The sequence below is a fragment of the Triturus cristatus genome, chromosome 12 (assembly GCF_964204655.1).
Source record: "Triturus cristatus chromosome 12, aTriCri1.1, whole genome shotgun sequence".
In the NCBI taxonomy this organism is placed as follows: domain Eukaryota; kingdom Metazoa; phylum Chordata; class Amphibia; order Caudata; family Salamandridae; genus Triturus; species Triturus cristatus.
Genome location: NC_140595.1, coordinates 401,974,479 through 401,998,401, shown reverse-complemented (window position 1 = coordinate 401,998,401; position 23,923 = coordinate 401,974,479). Strand labels below are relative to the sequence as shown.

General features: G+C 39.6%; 1 protein-coding gene across 1 annotated transcript in view; it reads left to right on the top strand.

The window, feature by feature from the left end:
• The first annotated feature begins 3,153 nt into the window (after window positions 1-3,153).
• LOC146776022 (uncharacterized) overlaps window positions 3,154-23,923 on the top strand; it is a 195,581-nt gene continuing 174,811 nt past the window's right edge. Inside the window, exons 1-16 of the mRNA XM_085638333.1 lie at window positions 3,154-3,275; window positions 4,462-4,582; window positions 5,845-5,960; window positions 7,220-7,341; window positions 8,528-8,643; window positions 9,903-10,024; window positions 11,211-11,326; window positions 12,586-12,707; window positions 13,894-14,009; window positions 15,269-15,390; window positions 16,577-16,692; window positions 17,952-18,073; window positions 19,258-19,379; window positions 20,639-20,760; window positions 22,019-22,140; window positions 23,400-23,521. The gene's annotated coding sequence lies outside the window, so the exon portion shown is untranslated. The remainder of the gene's footprint in view (window positions 3,276-4,461; window positions 4,583-5,844; window positions 5,961-7,219; window positions 7,342-8,527; window positions 8,644-9,902; window positions 10,025-11,210; window positions 11,327-12,585; window positions 12,708-13,893; window positions 14,010-15,268; window positions 15,391-16,576; window positions 16,693-17,951; window positions 18,074-19,257; window positions 19,380-20,638; window positions 20,761-22,018; window positions 22,141-23,399; window positions 23,522-23,923) is intronic.

The following is a 23,923-nucleotide window of genomic DNA, read 5'->3' as shown; positions in this document are numbered from 1 at the left end:
TAAACGCAAGTTTGAGCACAGGAGTCTGACCTTCACTTTTGCTGAACTGGTAGCAATTGGCTAAAATGAAGATGGTAATTATGCTATTCATAGTTTTTATTATTCCCATTAAGTGTAGCAAACCCCCCTCTCAACTTATCAGCTGGCTTACTTGCTACTGGCATAACATATCCTAAACCAAATGAAGTGAGAAGGGTACGCTGCCACTTGGATGGCAAACAGATCTATTTACCTACGTCCTAATGTACGTGCTACAGTTGTTTAGAGACTGTTAGCAAATGAGACATGGGTGCAGAGAAGTATAGGAGGTTAAAAACACAAATTGAGATTTTATTTTCTAATGAGCTGTTGATTTTCACAATAATACAGTCTCCACAGTATTGATCTGTTTACCCTTTATAAAAATCAAGATTTTTTTTCTATTGCTTAATGTAAATGTGCTAACAGTGGACTTTTCCATCTGCAGATTATACTGAATGACCACCAGTGGCAGTGTTTGCCACCCGAGTTTCTCTGCATTGCCGAGACTGAAGAAAAAAAAAGAAAAGAAGTCTTCCGGCAAACGGCATCATTTTACCAATTTATATGGTAAGCAAAACTCACAATCATTCCTTTAAGCTTTAAAAAGACGTTCACAGCATCAGAATGTCCTCACTACCTTATAGTCGGAGTCTGTGCCTGAATACAATTTGTCAAGATGGAAGTAATATGAATCACGTTGTGTTGGTCATGATAGTTAATAAAAGACTGACTGCCTCCAACGCTACTAAAGCCTGCTTTTATATTCTGGTGCTAGCAATGTTCCATTTGAGGAAATTGCTGCCTTTGAGGCTGAAATGCACTATCTCACTTTAGAACGATAGTGCTACGTTCTGAAGGAAGGAAGCTTATGTAGCCTCTTCCCCTGCACTCTGTGTGTTGGACTCTGATACTCAAGATGGATTGTTGTTAATGATAATCTCCTTTTTTGTATCCATCTCCATCCCACTTTCAAAAAGGCTCCAGTGCATTGAGTGGTTCATAGTCTTTTACCATTCCCCGTCCTATTTGGCTTGTAGTCATGAAAACAGATGTCTGATCTCTCATCCTCCTGTGTGGTCAGCTTCCACAAGGACAATTGGTCCAGTGCCGCTCTGACATCATAAAGCTAAAGCAAGATGTTGTCTGACATGAGGGACACTTTGTTGCCTAGCAAGCTTACATCATAAAGCGAAAGCAAGATGTTGTCTGACATGAAGGCCACTCGGTTACCTAGCAAGCAGTAGGATACATTTTTCTTGGTAATGAAATGAGTAGCAGGCTAGACAGGATGCCCAACTGAAAACTAAGAATGGTAAGATGTAAGAAAGTATGGCATTTATTGAGACTTCTAAATGTGTATAAACGCAAGTTTGAGCACAGGAGTCTGACCTTCACTATTGCTGAACTGGTAGCAATTGGCTAAAATGAAGATGGTAATTATGCTATTCATAGTTTTTATTATTCCCATTAAGTGTAGCAAACCCCCCTCTCAACTTATCAGCTGGCTTACTTGCTACTGGCATAACATATCCTAAACCAAATGAAGTGAGAAGGGTACGCTGCCACTTGGATGGCAAACAGATCTATTTACCTACGTCCTAATGTACGTGCTACAGTTGTTTAGAGACTGTTAGCAAATGAGACATGGGTGCAGAGAAGTATAGGAGGTTAAAAACACAAATTGAGATTTTATTTTCTAATGAGCTGTTGATTTTCACAATAATACAGTCTCCACAGTATTGATCTGTTTACCCTTTATAAAAATCAAGATTTTTTTTCTATTGCTTAATGTAAATGTGCTAACAGTGGACTTTTCCATCTGCAGATTATACTGAATGACCACCAGTGGCAGTGTTTGCCACCCGAGTTTCTCTGCATTGCCGAGACTGAAGAAAAAAAAAAAAAAGAAGTCTTCCGGCAAACGGCATCATTTTACCAATTTATATGGTAAGCAAAACTCACAATCATTCCTTTAAGCTTTAAAAAGACGTTCACAGCATCAGAATGTCCTCACTACCTTATAGTCGGAGTCTGTGCCTGAATACAATTTGTCAAGATGGAAGTAATATGAATCACGTTGTGTTGGTCATGATAGTTAATAAAAGACTGACTGCCTCCAACGCTACTAAAGCCTGCTTTTATATTCTGGTGCTAGCAATGTTCCATTTGAGGAAATTGCTGCCTTTGAGGCTGAAATGCACTATCTCACTTTAGAACGATAGTGCTACGTTCTGAAGGAAGGAAGCTTATGTAGCCTCTTCCCCTGCACTCTGTGTGTTGGACTCTGATACTCAAGATGGATTGTTGTTAATGATAATCTCCTTTTTTGTATCCATCTCCATCCCACTTTCAAAAAGGCTCCAGTGCATTGAGTGGTTCATAGTCTTTTACCATTCCCCCTCCTATTTGCCTTGTAGTCATGAATACAGATGTCTGATCTCTCATCCTCCTGTGTGGTCAGCTTCCACAAGGACAATAGGTCCAGTGCCGCTCTGACATCATAAAGCTAAAGCAAGATGTTGTCTGACATGAAGGCCACTCGGTTACCTAGCAAGCAGTAGGATACATTTTCTTGGTAATGAAATGAGTAGCAGGATAGACAGGATGCCCAACTGAAAACTAAGATGAAAGAAAGTATGGCATTTATTGAGACTTCTAAATGTGTATAAACGCAAGTTTGAGCACAGGAGTCTGACCTTCACTATTGCTGAACTGGTAGCAATTGGCTAAAATGAAGATGGTAATTATGCTATTCATAGTTTTTATTATTCCCATTAAGTGTAGCAAACCCCCCCTCTCAACTTATCAGCTGGCTTACTTGCTACTGGCATAACATATCCTAAACCAAATGAAGTGAGAAGGGTACGCTGCCACTTGGATGGCAAACAGATCTATTTACCTACGTCCTAATGTACGTGCTACAGTTGTTTAGAGACTGTTAGCAAATGAGACATGGGTGCAGAGAAGTATAGGAGGTTAAAAACACAAATTGAGATTTTATTTTGTAATGAGCTGTTGATTTTCACAATAATACAGTCTCCACAGTATTGATCTGTTTACCCTTTATAAAAATCAAGATTTTTTTTCTATTGCTTAATGTAAATGTGCTAACAGTGGACTTTTCCATCTGCAGATTATACTGAATGACCACCAGTGGCAGTGTTTGCCAACCGAGTTTCTCTGCATTGCCGAGACTGAAGAAAAAAAAAAAATGAAGTCTTCCGGCAAACGGCATCATTTTACCAATTTATATGGTAAGCAAATCTCACAATCATTCCTTTAAGCTTTAAAAAGACGTTCACAGCATCAGAATGTCCTCACTACCTTATAGTCGGAGTCTGTGCCTGAATACAATTTGTCAAGATGGAAGTAATATGAATCACGTTGTGTTGGTCATGATAGTTAATAAAAGACTGACTGCCTCCAACGCTACTAAAGCCTGCTTTTATATTCTGGTGCTAGCAATGTTCCATTTGAGGAAATTGCTGCCTTTGAGGCTGAAATGCACTATCTCACTTTAGAACGATAGTGCTACGTTCTGAAGAAAGGAAGCTTATGTAGCCTCTTCCCCTGCACTCTGTGTGTTGGACTCTGATACTCAAGATGGATTGTTGTTAATGATAATCTCCTTTTTTGTGTCCATCTCCATCCCACTTTCAAAAAGGCTCCAGTGCATTGAGTGGTTCATAGTCTTTTACCATTCCCCCTCCTATTTGCCTTGTAGTCATGAATACAGATGTCTGATCTCTCATCCTCCTGTGTGGTCAGCTTCCACAAGGACAATAGGTCCAGTGCCGCTCTGACATCATAAAGCTAAAGCAAGATGTTGTCTGACATGAAGGCCACTCGGTTACCTAGCAAGCAGTAGGATACATTTTCTTGGTAATGAAATGAGTAGCAGGATAGACAGGATGCCCAACTGAAAACTAAGATGAAAGAAAGTATGGCATTTATTGAGACTTCTAAATGTGTATAAACGCAAGTTTGAGCACAGGAGTCTGACCTTCACTATTGCTGAACTGGTAGCAATTGGCTAAAATGAAGATGGTAATTATGCTATTCATAGTTTTTATTATTCCCATTAAGTGTAGCAAACCCCCCCTCTCAACTTATCAGCTGGCTTACTTGCTACTGGCATAACATATCCTAAACCAAATGAAGTGAGAAGGGTACGCTGCCACTTGGATGGCAAACAGATCTATTTACCTACGTCCTAATGTACGTGCTACAGTTGTTTAGAGACTGTTAGCAAATGAGACATGGGTGCAGAGAAGTATAGGAGGTTAAAAACACAAATTGAGATTTTATTTTGTAATGAGCTGTTGATTTTCACAATAATACAGTCTCCACAGTATTGATCTGTTTACCCTTTATAAAAATCAAGATTTTTTTTCTATTGCTTAATGTAAATGTGCTAACAGTGGACTTTTCCATCTGCAGATTATACTGAATGACCACCAGTGGCAGTGTTTGCCAACCGAGTTTCTCTGCATTGCCGAGACTGAAGAAAAAAAAAAAATGAAGTCTTCCGGCAAACGGCATCATTTTACCAATTTATATGGTAAGCAAATCTCACAATCATTCCTTTAAGCTTTAAAAAGACGTTCACAGCATCAGAATGTCCTCACTACCTTATAGTCGGAGTCTGTGCCTGAATACAATTTGTCAAGATGGAAGTAATATGAATCACGTTGTGTTGGTCATGATAGTTAATAAAAGACTGACTGCCTCCAACGCTACTAAAGCCTGCTTTTATATTCTGGTGCTAGCAATGTTCCATTTGAGGAAATTGCTGCCTTTGAGGCTGAAATGCACTATCTCACTTTAGAACGATAGTGCTACGTTCTGAAGAAAGGAAGCTTATGTAGCCTCTTCCCCTGCACTCTGTGTGTTGGACTCTGATACTCAAGATGGATTGTTGTTAATGATAATCTCCTTTTTTGTGTCCATCTCCATCCCACTTTCAAAAAGGCTCCAGTGCATTGAGTGGTTCATAGTCTTTTACCATTCCCCCTCCTATTTGCCTTGTAGTCATGAATACAGATGTCTGATCTCTCATCCTCCTGTGTGGTCAGCTTCCACAAGGACAATTGGTCCAGTGCCGCTCTGACATCATAAAGCTAAAGCAAGATGTTGTCTGACATGAGGGACACTTTGTTGCCTAGCAAGCTTACATCATAAAGCGAAAGCAAGATGTTGTCTGACATGAAGGCCACTCGGTTACCTAGCAAGCAGTAGGATACATTTTTCTTGGTAATGAAATGAGTAGCAGGATAGACAGGATGCCCAACTGAAAACTAAGAATGGTAAGATGTAAGAAAGTATGGCATTTATTGAGACTTCTAAATGTGTATAAACGCAAGTTTGAGCACAGGAGTCTGACCTTCACTATTGCTGAACTGGTAGCAATTGGCTAAAATGAAGATGGTAATTATGCTATTCATAGTTTTTATTATTCCCATTAAGTGTAGCAAACCCCCCCCCCTCTCAACTTATCAGCTGTCTTACTTGCTACTGGCATAACATATCCTAAACCAAATGAAGTGAGAAGGGTACGCTGCCACTTGGATGGCAAACAGATCTATTTACCTACGTCCTAATGTACGTGCTACAGTTGTTTAGAGACTGTTAGCAAATGAGACATGGGTGCAGAGAAGTATAGGAGGTTAAAAACACAAATTGAGATTTTATTTTCTAATGAGCTGTTGATTTTCACAATAATACAGTCTCCACAGTATTGATCTGTTTACCCTTTATAAAAATCAAGATTTTTTTTCTATTGCCTAATGTAAATGTGCTAACAGTGGACTTTTCCATCTGCAGATTATACTGAATGACCACCAGTGGCAGTGTTTGCCAACCGAGTTTCTCTGCATTGCCGAGACTGAAGAAAAAAAAGAAGTCTTCCGGCAAACGGCATCATTTTACCAATTTATATGGTAATCAAAACTCACAATCATTCCTTTAAGCTTTAAAAAGACGTTCACAGCATCAGAATGTCCTCACTACCTTATAGTCGGAGTCTGTGCCTGAATACAATTTGTCAAGATGGAAGTAATATGAATCACGTTGTGTTGGTCATGATAGTTAATAAAAGACTGACTGCCTCCAACGCTACTAAAGCCTGCTTTTATATTCTGGTGCTAGCAATGTTCCATTTGAGGAAATTGCTGCCTTTGAGGCTGAAATGCACTATCTCACTTTAGAACGATAGTGCTACGTTCTGAAGAAAGGAAGCTTATGTAGCCTCTTCCCCTGCACTCTGTGTGTTGGACTCTGATACTCAAGATGGATTGTTGTTAATGATAATCTCCTTTTTTGTGTCCATCTCCATCCCACTTTCAAAAAGGCTCCAGTGCATTGAGTGGTTCATAGTCTTTTACCATTCCCCCTCCTATTTGCCTTGTAGTCATGAATACAGATGTCTGATCTCTCATCCTCCTGTGTGGTCAGCTTCCACAAGGACAATTGGTCCAGTGCCGCTCTGACATCATAAAGCTAAAGCAAGATGTTGTCTGACATGAGGGACACTCTGTTGCCTAGCAAGCTTACATCATAAAGCGAAAGCAAGATGTTGTCTGACATGAAGGCCACTCGGTTACCTAGCAAGCAGTAGGATACATTTTTCTTGGTAATGAAATGAGTAGCAGGCTAGACAGGATGCCCAACTGAAAACTAAGAATGGTAAGATGTAAGAAAGTATGGCATTTATTGAGACTTCTAAATGTGTATAAACGCAAGTTTGAGCACAGGAGTCTGACCTTCACTATTGCTGAACTGGTAGCAATTGGCTAAAATGAAGATGGTAATTATGCTATTCATAGTTTTTATTATTCCCATTAAGTGTAGCAAACCCCCCCTCTCAACTTATCAGCTGGCTTACTTGCTACTGGCATAACATATCCTAAACCAAATGAAGTGAGAAGGGTACGCTGCCACTTGGATGGCAAACAGATCTATTTACCTACGTCCTAATGTACGTGCTACAGTTGTTTAGAGACTGTTAGCAAATGAGACATGGGTGCAGAGAAGTATAGGAGGTTAAAAACACAAATTGAGATTTTATTTTCTAATGAGCTGTTGATTTTCACAATAATACAGTCTCCACAGTATTGATCTGTTTACCCTTTATAAAAATCAAGATTTTTTTTCTATTGCTTAATGTAAATGTGCTAACAGTGGACTTTTCCATCTGCAGATTATACTGAATGACCACCAGTGGCAGTGTTTGCCACCCGAGTTTCTCTGCATTGCCGAGACTGAAGAAAAAAAAAAAAAAGAAGTCTTCCGGCAAACGGCATCATTTTACCAATTTATATGGTAAGCAAAACTCACAATCATTCCTTTAAGCTTTAAAAAGACGTTCACAGCATCAGAATGTCCTCACTACCTTATAGTCGGAGTCTGTGCCTGAATACAATTTGTCAAGATGGAAGTAATATGAATCACGTTGTGTTGGTCATGATAGTTAATAAAAGACTGACTGCCTCCAACGCTACTAAAGCCTGCTTTTATATTCTGGTGCTAGCAATGTTCCATTTGAGGAAATTGCTGCCTTTGAGGCTGAAATGCACTATCTCACTTTAGAACGATAGTGCTACGTTCTGAAGGAAGGAAGCTTATGTAGCCTCTTCCCCTGCACTCTGTGTGTTGGACTCTGATACTCAAGATGGATTGTTGTTAATGATAATCTCCTTTTTTGTATCCATCTCCATCCCACTTTCAAAAAGGCTCCAGTGCATTGAGTGGTTCATAGTCTTTTACCATTCCCCCTCCTATTTGCCTTGTAGTCATGAATACAGATGTCTGATCTCTCATCCTCCTGTGTGGTCAGCTTCCACAAGGACAATAGGTCCAGTGCCGCTCTGACATCATAAAGCTAAAGCAAGATGTTGTCTGACATGAAGGCCACTCGGTTACCTAGCAAGCAGTAGGATACATTTTCTTGGTAATGAAATGAGTAGCAGGATAGACAGGATGCCCAACTGAAAACTAAGATGAAAGAAAGTATGGCATTTATTGAGACTTCTAAATGTGTATAAACGCAAGTTTGAGCACAGGAGTCTGACCTTCACTATTGCTGAACTGGTAGCAATTGGCTAAAATGAAGATGGTAATTATGCTATTCATAGTTTTTATTATTCCCATTAAGTGTAGCAAACCCCCCCTCTCAACTTATCAGCTGGCTTACTTGCTACTGGCATAACATATCCTAAACCAAATGAAGTGAGAAGGATACGCTGCCACTTGGATGGCAAACAGATCTATTTACCTACGTCCTAATGTACGTGCTACAGTTGTTTAGAGACTGTTAGCAAATGAGACATGGGTGCAGAGAAGTATAGGAGGTTAAAAACACAAATTGAGATTTTATTTTCTAATGAGCTGTTGATTTTCACAATAATACAGTCTCCACAGTATTGATCTGTTTACCCTTTATAAAAATCAAGATTTTTTTTCTATTGCTTAATGTAAATGTGCTAACAGTGGACTTTTCCATCTGCAGATTATACTGTATGACCACCAGTGGCAGTGTTTGCCAACCGAGTTTCTCTGCATTGCCGAGACTGAAGAAAAAAAAGAAGTCTTCCGGCAAACGGCATCATTTTACCAATTTATATGGTAAGCAAAACTCACAATCATTCCTTTAAGCTTTAAAAAGACGTTCACAGCATCAGAATGTCCTCACTACCTTATAGTCGGAGTCTGTGCCTGAATACAATTTGTCAAGATGGAAGTAATATGAATCACGTTGTGTTGGTCATGATAGTTAATAAAAGACTGACTGCCTCCAACGCTACTAAAGCCTGCTTTTATATTCTGGTGCTAGCAATGTTCCATTTGAGGAAATTGCTGCCTTTGAGGCTGAAATGCACTATCTCACTTTAGAACGATAGTGCTACGTTCTGAAGGAAGGAAGCTTATGTAGCCTCTTCCCCTGCACTCTGTGTGTTGGACTCTGATAATCAAGATGGATTGTTGTTAATGATGATCTCCTTTTTTGTATCCATCTCCATCCCACTTTCAAAAAGGCTCCAGTGCATTGAGTGGTTCATAGTCTTTTACCATTCCCCGTCCTATTTGGCTTGTAGTCATGAATACAGATGTCTGATCTCTCATCCTCCTGTGTGGTCAGCTTCCACAAGGACAATTGGTCCAGTGCCGCTCTGACATCATAAAGCTAAAGCAAGATGTTGTCTGACATGAGGGACACTCTGTTGCCTAGCAAGCTTACATCATAAAGCGAAAGCAAGATGTTATCTGACATGAAGGCCACTCGGTTACCTAGCAAGCAGTAGGATACATTTTTCTTGGTAATGAAATGAGTAGCAGGCTAGACAGGATGCCCAACTGAAAACTAAGAATGGTAAGATGTAAGAAAGTATGGCATTTATTGAGACTTCTAAATGTGTATAAACGCAAGTTTGAGCACAGGAGTCTGACCTTCACTATTGCTGAACTGGTAGCAATTGGCTAAAATGAAGATGGTAATTATGCTATTCATAGTTTTTATTATTCCCATTAAGTGTAGCAAACCCCCCCTCTCAACTTATCAGCTGGCTTACTTGCTACTGGCATAACATATCCTAAACCAAATGAAGTGAGAAGGGTACGCTGCCACTTGGATGGCAAACAGATCTATTTACCTACGTCCTAATGTACGTGCTACAGTTGTTTAGAGACTGTTAGCAAATGAGACATGGGTGCAGAGAAGTATAGGAGGTTAAAAACACAAATTGAGATTTTATTTTCTAATGAGCTGTTGATTTTCACAATAATACAGTCTCCACAGTATTGATCTGTTTACCCTTTATAAAAATCAAGATTTTTTTTCTATTGCTTAATGTAAATGTGCTAACAGTGGACTTTTCCATCTGCAGATTATACTGAATGACCACCAGTGGCAGTGTTTGCCACCCGAGTTTCTCTGCATTGCCGAGACTGAAGAAAAAAAAAAAAAAGAAGTCTTCCGGCAAACGGCATCATTTTACCAATTTATATGGTAAGCAAAACTCACAATCATTCCTTTAAGCTTTAAAAAGACGTTCACAGCATCAGAATGTCCTCACTACCTTATAGTCGGAGTCTGTGCCTGAATACAATTTGTCAAGATGGAAGTAATATGAATCACGTTGTGTTGGTCATGATAGTTAATAAAAGACTGACTGCCTCCAACGCTACTAAAGCCTGCTTTTATATTCTGGTGCTAGCAATGTTCCATTTGAGGAAATTGCTGCCTTTGAGGCTGAAATGCACTATCTCACTTTAGAACGATAGTGCTACGTTCTGAAGGAAGGAAGCTTATGTAGCCTCTTCCCCTGCACTCTGTGTGTTGGACTCTGATACTCAAGATGGATTGTTGTTAATGATAATCTCCTTTTTTGTATCCATCTCCATCCCACTTTCAAAAAGGCTCCAGTGCATTGAGTGGTTCATAGTCTTTTACCATTCCCCCTCCTATTTGCCTTGTAGTCATGAATACAGATGTCTGATCTCTCATCCTCCTGTGTGGTCAGCTTCCACAAGGACAATAGGTCCAGTGCCGCTCTGACATCATAAAGCTAAAGCAAGATGTTGTCTGACATGAAGGCCACTCGGTTACCTAGCAAGCAGTAGGATACATTTTCTTGGTAATGAAATGAGTAGCAGGATAGACAGGATGCCCAACTGAAAACTAAGATGAAAGAAAGTATGGCATTTATTGAGACTTCTAAATGTGTATAAACGCAAGTTTGAGCACAGGAGTCTGACCTTCACTATTGCTGAACTGGTAGCAATTGGCTAAAATGAAGATGGTAATTATGCTATTCATAGTTTTTATTATTCCCATTAAGTGTAGCAAACCCCCCCTCTCAACTTATCAGCTGGCTTACTTGCTACTGGCATAACATATCCTAAACCAAATGAAGTGAGAAGGATACGCTGCCACTTGGATGGCAAACAGATCTATTTACCTACGTCCTAATGTACGTGCTACAGTTGTTTAGAGACTGTTAGCAAATGAGACATGGGTGCAGAGAAGTATAGGAGGTTAAAAACACAAATTGAGATTTTATTTTCTAATGAGCTGTTGATTTTCACAATAATACAGTCTCCACAGTATTGATCTGTTTACCCTTTATAAAAATCAAGATTTTTTTTCTATTGCTTAATGTAAATGTGCTAACAGTGGACTTTTCCATCTGCAGATTATACTGTATGACCACCAGTGGCAGTGTTTGCCAACCGAGTTTCTCTGCATTGCCGAGACTGAAGAAAAAAAAGAAGTCTTCCGGCAAACGGCATCATTTTACCAATTTATATGGTAAGCAAAACTCACAATCATTCCTTTAAGCTTTAAAAAGACGTTCACAGCATCAGAATGTCCTCACTACCTTATAGTCGGAGTCTGTGCCTGAATACAATTTGTCAAGATGGAAGTAATATGAATCACGTTGTGTTGGTCATGATAGTTAATAAAAGACTGACTGCCTCCAACGCTACTAAAGCCTGCTTTTATATTCTGGTGCTAGCAATGTTCCATTTGAGGAAATTGCTGCCTTTGAGGCTGAAATGCACTATCTCACTTTAGAACGATAGTGCTACGTTCTGAAGGAAGGAAGCTTATGTAGCCTCTTCCCCTGCACTCTGTGTGTTGGACTCTGATAATCAAGATGGATTGTTGTTAATGATGATCTCCTTTTTTGTATCCATCTCCATCCCACTTTCAAAAAGGCTCCAGTGCATTGAGTGGTTCATAGTCTTTTACCATTCCCCGTCCTATTTGGCTTGTAGTCATGAATACAGATGTCTGATCTCTCATCCTCCTGTGTGGTCAGCTTCCACAAGGACAATTGGTCCAGTGCCGCTCTGACATCATAAAGCTAAAGCAAGATGTTGTCTGACATGAGGGACACTCTGTTGCCTAGCAAGCTTACATCATAAAGCGAAAGCAAGATGTTATCTGACATGAAGGCCACTCGGTTACCTAGCAAGCAGTAGGATACATTTTTCTTGGTAATGAAATGAGTAGCAGGCTAGACAGGATGCCCAACTGAAAACTAAGAATGGTAAGATGTAAGAAAGTATGGCATTTATTGAGACTTCTAAATGTGTATAAACGCAAGTTTGAGCACAGGAGTCTGACCTTCACTATTGCTGAACTGGTAGCAATTGGCTAAAATGAAGATGGTAATTATGCTATTCATAGTTTTTATTATTCCCATTAAGTGTAGCAAACCCCCCCTCTCAACTTATCAGCTGGCTTACTTGCTACTGGCATAACATATCCTAAACCAAATGAAGTGAGAAGGGTACGCTGCCACTTGGATGGCAAACAGATCTATTTACCTACGTCCTAATGTACGTGCTACAGTTGTTTAGAGACTGTTAGCAAATGAGACATGGGTGCAGAGAAGTATAGGAGGTTAAAAACACAAATTGAGATTTTATTTTCTAATGAGCTGTTGATTTTCACAATAATACAGTCTCCACAGTATTGATCTGTTTACCCTTTATAAAAATCAAGATTTTTTTTCTATTGCTTAATGTAAATGTGCTAACAGTGGACTTTTCCATCTGCAGATTATACTGAATGACCACCAGTGGCAGTGTTTGCCACCCGAGTTTCTCTGCATTGCCGAGACTGAAGAAAAAAAAAAAAAAGAAGTCTTCCGGCAAACGGCATCATTTTACCAATTTATATGGTAAGCAAAACTCACAATCATTCCTTTAAGCTTTAAAAAGACGTTCACAGCATCAGAATGTCCTCACTACCTTATAGTCGGAGTCTGTGCCTGAATACAATTTGTCAAGATGGAAGTAATATGAATCACGTTGTGTTGGTCATGATAGTTAATAAAAGACTGACTGCCTCCAACGCTACTAAAGCCTGCTTTTATATTCTGGTGCTAGCAATGTTCCATTTGAGGAAATTGCTGCCTTTGAGGCTGAAATGCACTATCTCACTTTAGAACGATAGTGCTACGTTCTGAAGGAAGGAAGCTTATGTAGCCTCTTCCCCTGCACTCTGTGTGTTGGACTCTGATACTCAAGATGGATTGTTGTTAATGATAATCTCCTTTTTTGTATCCATCTCCATCCCACTTTCAAAAAGGCTCCAGTGCATTGAGTGGTTCATAGTCTTTTACCATTCCCCCTCCTATTTGCCTTGTAGTCATGAATACAGATGTCTGATCTCTCATCCTCCTGTGTGGTCAGCTTCCACAAGGACAATAGGTCCAGTGCCGCTCTGACATCATAAAGCTAAAGCAAGATGTTGTCTGACATGAAGGCCACTCGGTTACCTAGCAAGCAGTAGGATACATTTTCTTGGTAATGAAATGAGTAGCAGGATAGACAGGATGCCCAACTGAAAACTAAGATGAAAGAAAGTATGGCATTTATTGAGACTTCTAAATGTGTATAAACGCAAGTTTGAGCACAGGAGTCTGACCTTCACTATTGCTGAACTGGTAGCAATTGGCTAAAATGAAGATGGTAATTATGCTATTCATAGTTTTTATTATTCCCATTAAGTGTAGCAAACCCCCCCTCTCAACTTATCAGCTGGCTTACTTGCTACTGGCATAACATATCCTAAACCAAATGAAGTGAGAAGGATACGCTGCCACTTGGATGGCAAACAGATCTATTTACCTACGTCCTAATGTACGTGCTACAGTTGTTTAGAGACTGTTAGCAAATGAGACATGGGTGCAGAGAAGTATAGGAGGTTAAAAACACAAATTGAGATTTTATTTTCTAATGAGCTGTTGATTTTCACAATAATACAGTCTCCACAGTATTGATCTGTTTACCCTTTATAAAAATCAAGATTTTTTTTCTATTGCTTAATGTAAATGTGCTAACAGTGGACTTTTCCATCTGCAGATTATACTGTATGACCACCAGTGGCAGTGTTTGCCAACCGAGTTTCTCTGCATTGCCGAGACTGAAGAAAAAAAAGAAGTCTTCCGGCAAACGGCATCATTTTACCAATTTATATGGTAAGCAAAACTCACAATCATTCCTTTAAGCTTTAAAAAGACGTTCACAGCATCAGAATGTCCTCACTACCTTATAGTCGGAGTCTGTGCCTGAATACAATTTGTCAAGATGGAAGTAATATGAATCACGTTGTGTTGGTCATGATAGTTAATAAAAGACTGACTGCCTCCAACGCTACTAAAGCCTGCTTTTATATTCTGGTGCTAGCAATGTTCCATTTGAGGAAATTGCTGCCTTTGAGGCTGAAATGCACTATCTCACTTTAGAACGATAGTGCTACGTTCTGAAGGAAGGAAGCTTATGTAGCCTCTTCCCCTGCACTCTGTGTGTTGGACTCTGATAATCAAGATGGATTGTTGTTAATGATGATCTCCTTTTTTGTATCCATCTCCATCCCACTTTCAAAAAGGCTCCAGTGCATTGAGTGGTTCATAGTCTTTTACCATTCCCCGTCCTATTTGGCTTGTAGTCATGAATACAGATGTCTGATCTCTCATCCTCCTGTGTGGTCAGCTTCCACAAGGACAATTGGTCCAGTGCCGCTCTGACATCATAAAGCTAAAGCAAGATGTTGTCTGACATGAGGGACACTCTGTTGCCTAGCAAGCTTACATCATAAAGCGAAAGCAAGATGTTATCTGACATGAAGGCCACTCGGTTACCTAGCAAGCAGTAGGATACATTTTTCTTGGTAATGAAATGAGTAGCAGGCTAGACAGGATGCCCAACTGAAAACTAAGAATGGTAAGATGTAAGAAAGTATGGCATTTATTGAGACTTCTAAATGTGTATAAACGCAAGTTTGAGCACAGGAGTCTGACCTTCACTATTGCTGAACTGGTAGCAATTGGCTAAAATGAAGATGGTAATTATGCTATTCATAGTTTTTATTATTCCCATTAAGTGTAGCAAACCCCCCCTCTCAACTTATCAGCTGGCTTACTTGCTACTGGCATAACATATCCTAAACCAAATGAAGTGAGAAGGGTACGCTGCCACTTGGATGGCAAACAGATCTATTTACCTACGTCCTAATGTACGTGCTACAGTTGTTTAGAGACTGTTAGCAAATGAGACATGGGTGCAGAGAAGTATAGGAGGTTAAAAACACAAATTGAGATTTTATTTTCTAATGAGCTGTTGATTTTCACAATAATACAGTCTCCACAGTATTGATCTGTTTACCCTTTATAAAAATCAAGATTTTTTTTCTATTGCTTAATGTAAATGTGCTAACAGTGGACTTTTCCATCTGCAGATTATACTGAATGACCACCAGTGGCAGTGTTTGCCACCCGAGTTTCTCTGCATTGCCGAGACTGAAGAAAAAAAAAAAAAAGAAGTCTTCCGGCAAACGGCATCATTTTACCAATTTATATGGTAAGCAAAACTCACAATCATTCCTTTAAGCTTTAAAAAGACGTTCACAGCATCAGAATGTCCTCACTACCTTATAGTCGGAGTCTGTGCCTGAATACAATTTGTCAAGATGGAAGTAATATGAATCACGTTGTGTTGGTCATGATAGTTAATAAAAGACTGACTGCCTCCAACGCTACTAAAGCCTGCTTTTATATTCTGGTGCTAGCAATGTTCCATTTGAGGAAATTGCTGCCTTTGAGGCTGAAATGCACTATCTCACTTTAGAACGATAGTGCTACGTTCTGAAGGAAGGAAGCTTATGTAGCCTCTTCCCCTGCACTCTGTGTGTTGGACTCTGATACTCAAGATGGATTGTTGTTAATGATAATCTCCTTTTTTGTATCCATCTCCATCCCACTTTCAAAAAGGCTCCAGTGCATTGAGTGGTTCCTAGTCTTTTACCATTCCCCCTCCTATTTGCCTTGTAGTCATGAATACAGATGTCTGATCTCTCATCCTCCTGTGTGGTCAGCTTCCACAAGGACAATAGGTCCAGTGCCGCTCTGACATCATAAAGCTAAAGCAAGATGTTGTCTGACATGAAGGCCACTCGGTTACCTAGCAAGCAGTAGGATACATTTTCTTGGTAATGAAATGAGTAGCAGGATAGACAGGATGCCCAACTGAAAACTAAGATGAAAGAAAGTATGGCATTTATTGAGACTTCTAAATGTGTATAAACGCAAGTTTGAGCACAGGAGTCTGACCTTCACTATTGCTGAACTGGTAGCAATTGGCTAAAATGAAGATGGTAATTATGCTATTCATAGTTTTTATTATTCCCATTAAGTGTAGCAAACCCCCCCTCTCAACTTATCAGCTGGCTTACTTGCTACTGGCATAACATATCCTAAACCAAATGAAGTGAGAAGGATACGCTGCCACTTGGATGGCAAACAGATCTATTTACCTACGTCCTAATGTACGTGCTACAGTTGTTTAGAGACTGTTAGCAAATGAGACATGGGTGCAGAGAAGTATAGGAGGTTAAAAACACAAATTGAGATTTTATTTTCTAATGAGCTGTTGATTTTCACAATAATACAGTCTCCACAGTATTGATCTGTTTACCCTTTATAAAAATCAAGATTTTTTTTCTATTGCTTAATGTAAATGTGCTAACAGTGGACTTTTCCATCTGCAGATTATACTGTATGACCACCAGTGGCAGTGTTTGCCAACCGAGTTTCTCTGCATTGCCGAGACTGAAGAAAAAAAAGAAGTCTTCCGGCAAACGGCATCATTTTACCAATTTATATGGTAAGCAAAACTCACAATCATTCCTTTAAGCTTTAAAAAGACGTTCACAGCATCAGAATGTCCTCACTACCTTATAGTCGGAGTCTGTGCCTGAATACAATTTGTCAAGATGGAAGTAATATGAATCACGTTGTGTTGGTCATGATAGTTAATAAAAGACTGACTGCCTCCAACGCTACTAAAGCCTGCTTTTATATTCTGGTGCTAGCAATGTTCCATTTGAGGAAATTGCTGCCTTTGAGGCTGAAATGCACTATCTCACTTTAGAACGATAGTGCTACGTTCTGAAGGAAGGAAGCTTATGTAGCCTCTTCCCCTGCACTCTGTGTGTTGGACTCTGATAATCAAGATGGATTGTTGTTAATGATGATCTCCTTTTTTGTATCCATCTCCATCCCACTTTCAAAAAGGCTCCAGTGCATTGAGTGGTTCATAGTCTTTTACCATTCCCCGTCCTATTTGGCTTGTAGTCATGAATACAGATGTCTGATCTCTCATCCTCCTGTGTGGTCAGCTTCCACAAGGACAATTGGTCCAGTGCCGCTCTGACATCATAAAGCTAAAGCAAGATGTTGTCTGACATGAGGGACACTCTGTTGCCTAGCAAGCTTACATCATAAAGCGAAAGCAAGATGTTATCTGACATGAAGGCCACTCGGTTACCTAGCAAGCAGTAGGATACATTTTTCTTGGTAATGAAATGAGTAGCAGGCTAGACAGGATGCCCAACTGAAAACTAAGAATGGTAAGATGTAAGAAAGTATGGCATTTATTGAGACTTCTAAATGTGTATAAACGCAAGTTTGAGCACAGGAGTCTGACCTTCACTATTGCTGAACTGGTAGCAATTGGCTAAAATGAAGATGGTAATTATGCTATTCATAGTTTTTATTATTCCCATTAAGTGTAGCAAACCCCCCCTCTCAACTTATCAGCTGGCTTACTTGCTACTGGCATAACATATCCTAAACCAAATGAAGTGAGAAGGGTACGCTGCCACTTGGATGGCAAACAGATCTATTTACCTACGTCCTAATGTACGTGCTACAGTTGTTTAGAGACTGTTAGCAAATGAGACATGGGTGCAGAGAAGTATAGGAGGTTAAAAACACAAATTGAGATTTTATTTTCTAATGAGCTGTTGATTTTCACAATAATACAGTCTCCACAGTATTGATCTGTTTACCCTTTATAAAAATCAAGATTTTTTTTCTATTGCTTAATGTAAATGTGCTAACAGTGGACTTTTCCATCTGCAGATTATACTGAATGACCACCAGTGGCAGTGTTTGCCAACCGAGTTTCTCTGCATTGCCGAGACTGAAGAAAAAAAAAAAAAAGAAGTCTTCCGGCAAACGGCATCATTTTACCAATTTATATGGTAAGCAAATCTCACAATCATTCCTTTAAGCTTTAAAAAGACGTTCACAGCATCAGAATGTCCTCACTACCTTATAGTCGGAGTCTGTGCCTGAATACAATTTGTCAAGATGGAAGTAATATGAATCACGTTGTGTTGGTCATGATAGTTAATAAAAGACTGACTGCCTCCAACGCTACTAAAGCCTGCTTTTATATTCTGGTGCTAGCAATGTTCCATTTGAGGAAATTGCTGCCTTTGAGGCTGAAATGCACTATCTCACTTTAGAACGATAGTGCTACGTTCTGAAGGAAGGAAGCTTATGTAGCCTCTTCCCCTGCACTCTGTGTGTTGGACTCTGATACTCAAGATGGATTGTTGTTAATGATAATCTCCTTTTTTGTGTCCATCTCCATCCCACTTTCAAAAAGGCTCCAGTGCATTGAGTGGTTCATAGTCTTTTACCATTCCCCCTCCTATTTGCCTTGTAGTCATGAATACAGATGTCTGATCTCTCATCCTCCTGTGTGGTCAGCTTCCACAAGGACAATAGGTCCAGTGCCGCTCTGACATCATAAAGCTAAAGCAAGATGTTGTCTGACATGAAGGCCACTCGGTTACCTAGCAAGCAGTAGGATACATTTTCTTGGTAATGAAATGAGTAGCAGGATAGACAGGATGCCCAACTGAAAACTAAGATGAAAGAAAGTATGGCATTTATTGAGACTTCTAAATGTGTATAAACGCAAGTTTGAGCACAGGAGTCTGACCTTCACTATTGCTGAACTGGTAGCAATTGGCTAAAATGAAGATGGTAATTATGCTATTCATAGTTTTTATTATTCCCATTAAGTGTAGCAAACCCCCCCTCTCAACTTATCAGCTGGCTTACTTGCTACTGGCATAACATATCCTAAACCAAATGAAGTGAGAAGGATACGCTGCCACTTGGATGGCAAACAGATCTATTTACCTACGTCCTAATGTACGTGCTACAGTTGTTTAGAGACTGTTAGCAAATGAGACATGGGTGCAGAGAAGTATAGGAGGTTAAACACAAATTGAGATTTTATTTTCTAATGAGCTGTTGATTTTCACAATAATACAGTCTCCACAGTATTGATCTGTTTACCCTTTATAAAAATCAAGATTTTTTTTCTATTGCTTAATGTAAATGTGCTAACAGTGGACTTTTCCATCTGCAGATTATACTGTATGACCACCAGTGGCAGTGTTTGCCAACCGAGTTTCTCTGCATTGCCGAGACTGAAGAAAAAAAAAAAAAAGAAGTCTTCCGGCAAACGGCATCATTTTACCAATTTATATGGTAAGCAAAACTCACAATCATTCCTTTAAGCTTTAAAAAGACGTTCACAGCATCAGAATGTCCTCACTACCTTATAGTCGGAGTCTGTGCCTGAATACAATTTGTCAAGATGGAAGTAATATGAATCACGTTGTGTTGGTCATGATAGTTAATAAAAGACTGACTGCCTCCAACGCTACTAAAGCCTGCTTTTATATTCTGGTGCTAGCAATGTTCCATTTGAGGAAATTGCTGCCTTTGAGGCTGAAATGCACTATCTCACTTTAGAACGATAGTGCTACGTTCTGAAGGAAGGAAGCTTATGTAGCCTCTTCCCCTGCACTCTGTGTGTTGGACTCTGATACTCAAGATGGATTGTTGTTAATGATAATCTCCTTTTTTGTATCCATCTCCATCCCACTTTCAAAAAGGCTCCAGTGCATTGAGTGGTTCATAGTCTTTTACCATTCCCCGTCCTATTTGGCTTGTAGTCATGAATACAGATGTCTGATCTCTCATCCTCCTGTGTGGTCAGCTTCCACAAGGACAATTGGTCCAGTGCCGCTCTGACATCATAAAGCTAAAGCAAGATGTTGTCTGACATGAGGGACACTCTGTTGCCTAGCAAGCTTACATCATAAAGCGAAAGCAAGATGTTGTCTGACATGAAGGCCACTCGGTTACCTAGCAAGCAGTAGGATACATTTTTCTTGGTAATGAAATGAGTAGCAGGCTAGACAGGATGCCCAACTGAAAACTAAGAATGGTAAGATGTAAGAAAGTATGGCATTTATTGAGACTTCTAAATGTGTATAAACGCAAGTTTGAGCACAGGAGTCTGACCTTCACTATTGCTGAACTGGTAGCAATTGGCTAAAATGAAGATGGTAATTATGCTATTCATAGTTTTTATTATTCCCATTAAGTGTAGCAAACCCCCCCTCTCAACTTATCAGCTGGCTTACTTGCTACTGGCATAACATATCCTAAACCAAATGAAGTGAGAAGGGTACGCTGCCACTTGGATGGCAAACAGATCTATTTACCTACGTCCTAATGTACGTGCTACAGTTGTTTAGAGACTGTTAGCAAATGAGACATGGGTGCAGAGAAGTATAGGAGGTTAAAAACACAAATTGAGATTTTATTTTCTAATGAGCTGTTGATTTTCACAATAATACAGTCTCCACAGTATTGATCTGTTTACCCTTTATAAAAATCAAGATTTTTTTTCTATTGCTTAATGTAAATGTGCTAACAGTGGACTTTTCCATCTGCAGATTATACTGAATGACCACCAGTGGCAGTGTTTGCCAACCGAGTTTCTCTGCATTGCCGAGACTGAAGAAAAAAAAAAAAAAGAAGTCTTCCGGCAAACGGCATCATTTTACCAATTTATATGGTAAGCAAATCTCACAATCATTCCTTTAAGCTTTAAAAAGACGTTCACAGCATCAGAATGTCCTCACTACCTTATAGTCGGAGTCTGTGCCTGAATACAATTTGTCAAGATGGAAGTAATATGAATCACGTTGTGTTGGTCATGATAGTTAATAAAAGACTGACTGCCTCCAACGCTACTAAAGCCTGCTTTTATATTCTGGTGCTAGCAATGTTCCATTTGAGGAAATTGCTGCCTTTGAGGCTGAAATGCACTATCTCACTTTAGAACGATAGTGCTACGTTCTGAAGGAAGGAAGCTTATGTAGCCTCTTCCCCTGCACTCTGTGTGTTGGACTCTGATACTCAAGATGGATTGTTGTTAATGATAATCTCCTTTTTTGTGTCCATCTCCATCCCACTTTCAAAAAGGCTCCAGTGCATTGAGTGGTTCATAGTCTTTTACCATTCCCCGTCCTATTTGGCTTGTAGTCATGAATACAGATGTCTGATCTCTCATCCTCCTGTGTGGTCAGCTTCCACAAGGACAATTGGTCCAGTGCCGCTCTGACATCATAAAGCTAAAGCAAGATGTTGTCTGACATGAGGGACACTTTGTTGCCTAGCAAGCTTACATCATAAAGCGAAAGCAAGATGTTGTCTGACATGAAGGCCACTCGGTTACCTAGCAAGCAGTAGGATACATTTTTCTTGGTAATGAAATGAGTAGCAGGATAGACAGGATGCCCAACTGAAAACTAAGAATGGTAAGATGTAAGAAAGTATGGCATTTATTGAGACTTCTAAATGTGTATAAACGCAAGTTTGAGCACAGGAGTCTGACCTTCACTATTGCTGAACTGGTAGCAATTGGCTAAAATGAAGATGGTAATTATGCTATTCATAGTTTTTATTATTCCCATTAAGTGTAGCAAACCCCCCTCTCAACTTATCAGCTGGCTTACTTGCTACTGGCATAACATATCCTAAACCAAATGAAGTGAGAAGGGTACGCTGCCACTTGGATGGCAAACAGATCTATTTACCTACGTCCTAATGTACGTGCTACAGTTGTTTAGAGACTGTTAGCAAATGAGACATGGGTGCAGAGAAGTATAGGAGGTTAAAAACACAAATTGAGATTTTATTTTCTAATGAGCTGTTGATTTTCACAATAATACAGTCTCCACAGTATTGATCTGTTTACCCTTTATAAAAATCAAGATTTTTTTTCTATTGCTTAATGTAAATGTGCTAACAGTGGACTTTTCCATCTGCAGATTATACTGAATGACCACCAGTGGCAGTGTTTGCCAACCGAGTTTCTCTGCATTGCCGAGACTGAAGAAAAAAAAAAAAAAGAAGTCTTCCGGCAAACGGCATCATTTTACCAATTTATATGGTAAGCAAATCTCACAATCATTCCTTTAAGCTTTAAAAAGACGTTCACAGCATCAGAATGTCCTCACTACCTTATAGTCGGAGTCTGTGCCTGAATACAATTTGTCAAGATGGAAGTAATATGAATCACGTTGTGTTGGTCATGATAGTTAATAAAAGACTGACTGCCTCCAACGCTACTAAAGCCTGCTTTTATATTCTGGTGCTAGCAATGTTCCATTTGAGGAAATTGCTGCCTTTGAGGCTGAAATGCACTATCTCACTTTAGAACGATAGTGCTACGTTCTGAAGAAAGGAAGCTTATGTAGCCTCTTCCCCTGCACTCTGTGTGTTGGACTCTGATACTCAAGATGGATTGTTGTTAATGATAATCTCCTTTTTTGTGTCCATCTCCATCCCACTTTCAAAAAGGCTCCAGTGCATTGAGTGGTTCATAGTCTTTTACCATTCCCCCTCCTATTTGCCTTGTAGTCATGAATACAGATGTCTGATCTCTCATCCTCCTGTGTGGTCAGCTTCCACAAGGACAATTGGTCCAGTGCCGCTCTGACATCATAAAGCTAAAGCAAGATGTTGTCTGACATGAGGGACACTCTGTTGCCTAGCAAGCTTACATCATAAAGCGAAAGCAAGATGTTGTCTGACATGAAGGCCACTCGGTTACCTAGCAAGCAGTAGGATACATTTTTCTTGGTAATGAAATGAGTAGCAGGCTAGACAGGATGCCCAACTGAAAACTAAGAATGGTAAGATGTAAGAAAGTATGGCATTTATTGAGACTTCTAAATGTGTATAAACGCAAGTTTGAGCACAGGAGTCTGACCTTCACTATTGCTGAACTGGTAGCAATTGGCTAAAATGAAGATGGTAATTATGCTATTCATAGTTTTTATTATTCCCATTAAGTGTAGCAAACCCCCCCTCTCAACTTATCAGCTGGCTTACTTGCTACTGGCATAACATATCCTAAACCAAATGAAGTGAGAAGGGTACGCTGCCACTTGGATGGCAAACAGATCTATTTACCTACGTCCTAATGTACGTGCTACAGTTGTTTAGAGACTGTTAGCAAATGAGACATGGGTGCAGAGAAGTATAGGAGGTTAAAAACACAAATTGAGATTTTATTTTCTAATGAGCTGTTGATTTTCACAATAATACAGTCTCCACAGTATTGATCTGTTTACCCTTTATAAAAATCAAGATTTTTTTTCTATTGCTTAATGTAAATGTGCTAACAGTGGACTTTTCCATCTGCAGATTATACTGAATGACCACCAGTGGCAGTGTTTGCCAACCGAGTTTCTCTGCATTGCCGAGACTGAAGAAAAAAAAAAAAAAGAAGTCTTCCGGCAAACGGCATCATTTTACCAATTTATATGGTAAGCAAATCTCACAATCATTCCTTTAAGCTTTAAAAAGACGTTCACAGCATCAGAATGTCCTCACTACCTTATAGTCGGAGTCTGTGCCTGAATACAATTTGTCAAGATGGAAGTAATATGAATCACGTTGTGTTGGTCATGATAGTTAATAAAAGACTGACTGCCTCCAACGCTACTAAAGCCTGCTTTTATATTCTGGTGCTAGCAATGTTCCATTTGAGGAAATTGCTGCCTTTGAGGCTGAAATGCACTATCTCACTTTAGAACGATAGTGCTACGTTCTGAAGAAAGGAAGCTTATGTAGCCTCTTCCCCTGCACTCTGTGTGTTGGACTCTGATACTCAAGATGGATTGTTGTTAATGATAATCTCCTTTTTTGTGTCCATCTCCATCCCACTT